This window comes from Meles meles, chromosome 7 (assembly GCF_922984935.1).
Source record: "Meles meles chromosome 7, mMelMel3.1 paternal haplotype, whole genome shotgun sequence".
NCBI classification, from domain to species: domain Eukaryota; kingdom Metazoa; phylum Chordata; class Mammalia; order Carnivora; family Mustelidae; genus Meles; species Meles meles.
In genome coordinates, this window is record NC_060072.1 from 87709899 (window position 1) to 87715898 (window position 6000).

Below are 6000 nucleotides of genomic sequence, written 5' to 3' on the forward strand. Positions count from 1 at the left end.
TAATGTTTGGGAGATTCACCCCCCCACCCCCCGTCCTCAGCTACAAGAGGAAATTTCTGCCCTAGCAGAAATGACTGATCAATCTGTACTCCAGTCACTGCAGGCATTACAGTCTGTCTTAAAAAAAGCCCATGCAGGGATCCAGACTGCCCACACTGGGATGGAGACGGAGGTGGAACCACATCCTTACCAACCTGGGGACTTGGTTTGGATACGTCCCTATCAAGTGGGAAACTTGGAGCCTCGCTGGAAGGGACCATTTACTGTTATCCTGACCACCCCCATAGCAGTAAAAGTAGAAGGCATCAGGGCCTGGATTCATGCGGGTCACATCAAATGAGCCAAGGATGAGGACGCCCCCCAGAGATGGAAGCTGCAGTCAACAGACCTCGCTGACCATGGACTAAAGCTAAGACTAAAAAAACTGTGAGTTTACTTTTGCTCCTATTGTTACCTGTTTATGTAAAGTATAGGTGGGAAATTAGATGAATGGAATTAGGAAAAATGGAAAAGGTTATACAAAGTGTTGAATGGCTAACTCATCAGCCGACTGTGCACTACTGTTACTTTTTGGCCCCAGTATTACATGCTCAATATAACCCCCTTACAACAGGAGAACATAGAACTGGCTGAAAAGTCAAGGATTTGACTAATTTCCAAAGAAAAGGGGGGAATGTAGGGGCCTGGTTAGCCAGAGGAACTTACTTGTAAATCTCGGATATAGGGGCGGGCCAGGCCAGATAGCCGTATCCAATCAGTGGGGCGTGCATATATTAACTGTGGTGAGTTGAAATCTCATTGGCCACCTGTGTGTGGGCCGGGTTCAACCACCTCTATAAAGGTTAGTCTGTGAGGCTGGAGGGAGGGAGAAGTAGGAGTTAGAATAGCAGTTAGAATAGCCGTTAGAGTAGCTGTTAAAGTAGCCTTCGGGAGCTGTTAGAGTAGCCGTTAAGGTAGCCTTTGGGAGCCATTAAGGTAGTCATAGGAGTGATAGTGTTGGGGTCATCGGGAGCAGCGCCGCCCCAAGCCGCGGCCCCGCCACGAGCCGCCTTGCCACCCCGAGCAGCAGTGCCGCCACAACCGGCCTCGCCCCCCCGAGCCGTGACCGGCCTCGCTGCCCTGAGCCACGGTGTCATTCCGGGGAGCGGCCTCGTCCAGATTGGCCTGGTCTGGGGAGCGGCCTCGTCGACTAGCGGCCTCATCCAGAGCGGCCTTGTCCAGAGCAGCCTTGTCCTGAGCGGCCTCGTCCAGAGCAGCCTCATCTGGGGAATGGCCTTGTCGGAGTGGCGTCATGGGGAGCAGAGTCTGTGTCGTCGGGGTTGTCATCCTTGGCGTCATCGCCTCTTTGTCGTCAGGAGCAGCATCCTCGTCGTCGCTGCCTCTACGTAAGAAATGGCCCCAACCGGTCGGTTTGGTTTCTGATGCTTGGCGTGAAATAAAGCTTTGCTTGATTTTTTTGCTTTGTGTCAGTCTCGTTCCTTTGATCACGGACACTAACAGTTTGTTCTAGTCACAAGATTTCTGACATCAAATGTATTTTTCCCATACAACAATTCTCCCACCTCTCCAGACAGCAGCTGAGTATCCTACAATTCAGTTCTGCCCTTAGCTACCTGGAGTCAGCACAGACTCCACAGGTTAAAGGCTTAGTCTCACAAGACTGGCTCCCATTTAAGATGCCAGTCACAAGTAGTAGATACCCAGGTTATCCACACTCTGCCTCACTTGGCTACAAATCCGTTCCCATTACCTCCTTAGGTTTGATAATTTGTTACAGTGGCTCACAAAGCTGAACTAGAGAAACACTTTATTATTGCTTGGTTTATTATAAAGGATACCACTCAGAAACAGCCAAATAGAAGAGATGATTAAGGGTAAAGGCTTACCACCTATTAATACCTTAGTGTGTTCTCCACCCAGAAGCTTTCTGAACCCCATTGTTGAGGGTTTTTCTGGAGGTCCTGTTACATAAACAATTGATTAAGTCATCAGTCACTGGTAGTTAGCTCATTCTCCAGCCCCTATTCCCAGCCTGGGGGATGGGAGAGTGAGGCGGATAACTCCAGTCCTCTAATTATGCCTTGGCCGTGTTGCTATGGTGATCAGCTTCCATCCTGTGGCTTGCTAGGGGTCCACCAGGTCAGCTCATTAACATACAGACATCACTCTGGAGATTACAGAGGTCTTAGAAACTGCCAATAACTGGAGAAGATGACCAAATATTTAAGTATATATGTACATATTGCTTTTTTTTTTTTTTAAAGTAAACTCTGCCCTCAACATGGGGCTCTAACTTACAACCCCAAGATCAAGAGTCATATGCTCTACCAACTGAGCCAGCCTCGGGCCCCTGTGGTTTTTTGTTTGTTTGTTTGTTTGTTTTTGACAGAGAGAGAGATCACAAGTAGGCAGAGAGGCAGGCAGAGAGAAAGGGGGAAGCAGGCTCCCTGCTGAGCAGAGAGCCCGCTGAGCAGAGAGCCCGATGTAGGGCTCAATCCCAGGACCCTGAGATCATGACCTGAGCTGAAGGCAAAGGCTTAACCCACTGAGCCACCCAGGCACCCCTGCCACTGTTTCTTTTATCACAATGTCACAGGTCTCTAATTTTGTACTTCTTTTACAAGTAAGATTCGAGATAAGACAATGTTAGAGATGTTAATTCTGGGTGTTGGAAATAATGAAAGTATATATTATTCCTTGATTTCCTGCATTTTTTTTTCCCAATTGCTCAAAGAAAAACTTGAGGGGAACTATTTTTGATGGCTTCCTGTTCACCACTATTGTTCTTAGCTGAAGGAGTACCCCCTGCCACCATGTGAAAATGTTTTGATTGTTACAGTGATTGGGAAGCATCTCTGGCATTTGGTGGGTGGAGGCCAAGGATGCTAGATTTTTTTTTTTATTTCTTATTTTTTCTATAAACATATAATGTATTTTTATCCCCAGGGGTACAGGTCTGTGAATTGCCAGGTTTACACACTTCACAGCACTCACCATAGCACATACCCTCCCCAATGTCCATAATCCCCCTCCCCCTCTCCCAACCCCACCTCCCCCCAGCAACCCCCAGTTTGTTTTCTGAGATTAAGAGTCACTTATAGTTTGTCTCCCTCCCAATTCCATCTTGTTTCATTTATTCTTCTCCTCTCCCCCTAACCCCCATGTTGCATCTCCACCTCCTCATATCAGGGAGATCAAATGATAGTTGTCTTTCTCTGATTGACTTATTTCACTAAGCATGATACCCTCTAGTTCCATCCACGTCATCGCAAATGGCAAGGTTTCATTTCTTTTGATGGCTGCATAGTATTCCATTGTGTATATATACTACATCTTCTTTATCCATTCATCTGTTGATGGACATCTAGGTTCTTTAGGATGCTAGATTTTTTGCAGTGCCCAGGATGGTCTCTGAACAAGTCCCAAGTCCCGCACATCTATCAGATGTCTCTATAAATACTCAAATAAGTGAAAAGACAGTTTAAAATTAGCTGAGCCTATAAGCTCTCTTTTCCATATAAACACAAATGTACTTTTTGTACGGGTTTAGTGTACTCGGATTTCTCTCAGCATGCAACTTTATATAAAATGGAGGGAAGACTACAGTAATTTGTCTTATCCAGAACTTCTGTATACCATTTCAGAAAGCCATACCTTTGATGGCAAAGTCTGTTCTTGGTATTTGAGTCTGTGACATAATGCAGTTGTGACCGTCTGCATTTGTAGCCACTGAATTGATGGTGGGTGTACAGGAGGGCAACCACCCAAATGCTAGTGTAACTGTCCACATATTTACACACAGAAATCATGTTACTGTAAATTGTTTTAAAATTCTCCTTTGTTACTATTAGAGCCATATGCTGATTTTAAAAAATTATGTGTGTCGGTATGTTAAACAATTATTCATTTTATTTAAGATTAGTACCAAGAGAGTTATAAATACTCGTTATACAAAGTAGGTGGTTTAGAAATAATTCATTCACATTTGGTCATCTTTTGCTACGGTGCTGAGGTGATGGTTAATTTTGTGTCAGCTTAGCCAGGCTATTGTACTCAGTTGTTTGATCAAACACCAGTTTGGATGTTGCTATGAAGGTATTGTTTAGATGTAGTCAACATTTATTATTAATTTATTTATATATTTGACAGAGAGAGAGAGATCACAAGTAGGCAGAGAGGCAGGCAGAGAGAGAGGGGGAAGCAGGCTCCCTGCTGAGCAGAGAGCCCGATGCGGGGCTCGATCCCAGGACCCTGAGACCATGACCTGAGCCAAAGGCAGCCTAACCCACGGAGTCACCCAGGTGCCCCATGTAGTCAACATTTAAATCAGACTTTCAGTAAAGCAGATTGTCCTCCATTTTGTGGATGGGGCTCATCCAATCAGTTGAAGGCCTTAAGAACAGAGACTTGAGAGTTCCCAAAGAAGGAATTCTGCATCAAGACTGTAATGTAGGGGGCTCCTTGCTCAGCGGGAAGCCTGCTTCTCTCTCTGCCTGCCACTCCCCCTGCTTGTGCTTTCTCTCTCTCTGACAAATAAATAAATAAAATCTTAAAAAAAAGAAAAAGATCTAGGGGCGCCTGGGTGGCTCAGTGGGTTAAAGCCTCTGCCTTCGGCTCAGGTCATGATCCCAGGGTCCTGGGATCTGGCCCCGCATCAGGCTCTCTGCTCAGCAGGGAGCCTGCTTCCTCCTCTCTCTCTGCCTGCCTCTCTGCCTACTTGTGATCTCTGTCTGTCAAATAAATAAATAAAATCTTTAAAAAAAAATCTATTTCTTTGAGAGTGGAGAGCAAGCAGGGAGGAGGGGCAAAGGACGAGGGAGGGAGAGAATCCCTAGCAGCCTCCCTGCTGAGTGCAGAGCCCAACACAGGGTGATCCCAGGAACCCGAGGACATGACCTGAGCCAAAACCAAGAGCCTGCTGCTTAACCTTCTGAGCCACCCAGATGCCCCTGTTTGAAATATTTTAAAAATAAAGAATCTTAAATACGTTAAAGAATTAAAGAATAATGGTATACCCACTAAGTGGAATGTTAAATCTGTCAAAACTAGTAGAATATGTATAATATGATCTCATTTTTGTTTTATTTATTTTTTTTTAAAGATTTTATTTATTTATTTGACAGAGAGAGAGATCACAAGTAGGCAGAGAGGCAGGCAGAGAGAGAGGAGGAAGCAGGCTCCCCGTGGAGCAGAGAGCCTGATGCGGGGCTCGATCCCAGGACCCTGAGATCATGACCTGAGCCGAAGGCAGCGGCTTAATCCACTGAGCCACCCAGGCGCCCCTTGTTTTATTTTTTAATTTTAAAAATTTTTTAAAGATTTTGAGAGAGCACAAGAAGGGGGAGGGGTGGAGGGGCAAGCAAGACTCTTCACTGAGCTGGAGCCTCCCGCGGGGCTTGATCCTAGAACCCCAAGATAATGACCTAAGCCAAAATGAAAAGTTGGCCATTTAACTGACTGAGCCACTCAGACACACCTCATTTTTGTTTTAAAGGGAACATTTGTGGGGTTCCTGGGTGTCTCAGTTGGTTAAGCGACTGCCTTTGGCTCAGGTCATGATCCCAGGGTCCTGGGGTCGAGCCCTGTATCAGGCTCCCTACTCAGTGGGGAGTCTGCTTGTGCTTTCTCTGTCAAATAAATAAGTAAAATCTTCAAAAAAAAAAAAAACCCGAACAAACAAAAATCTGACTCTTGATTTCAGCTCAGGTCATGATCTCAAGGTTGTGAGATCAAGCTCCAGATTGTGCTCTGCTCTCAGCACAAGTCTGCTTAAGATTCTCTCCCTTTGCCCTGCTCCCTCCCCCAGCTCACACTCTTTCAAATAAATAAAAAATATAAATAAAAGGAACATTTGTATTCATGTGGTTATCTAATAAGTGGTTTTGGAAGGCTATATACCAAGTGTTAATAGTTATTGGGGCAAATGGAAATGTCATGTACTTCATTAATTGCATTTTTTACAATGAGCATATATATCTTGTATAATAAAAATATTTGGGG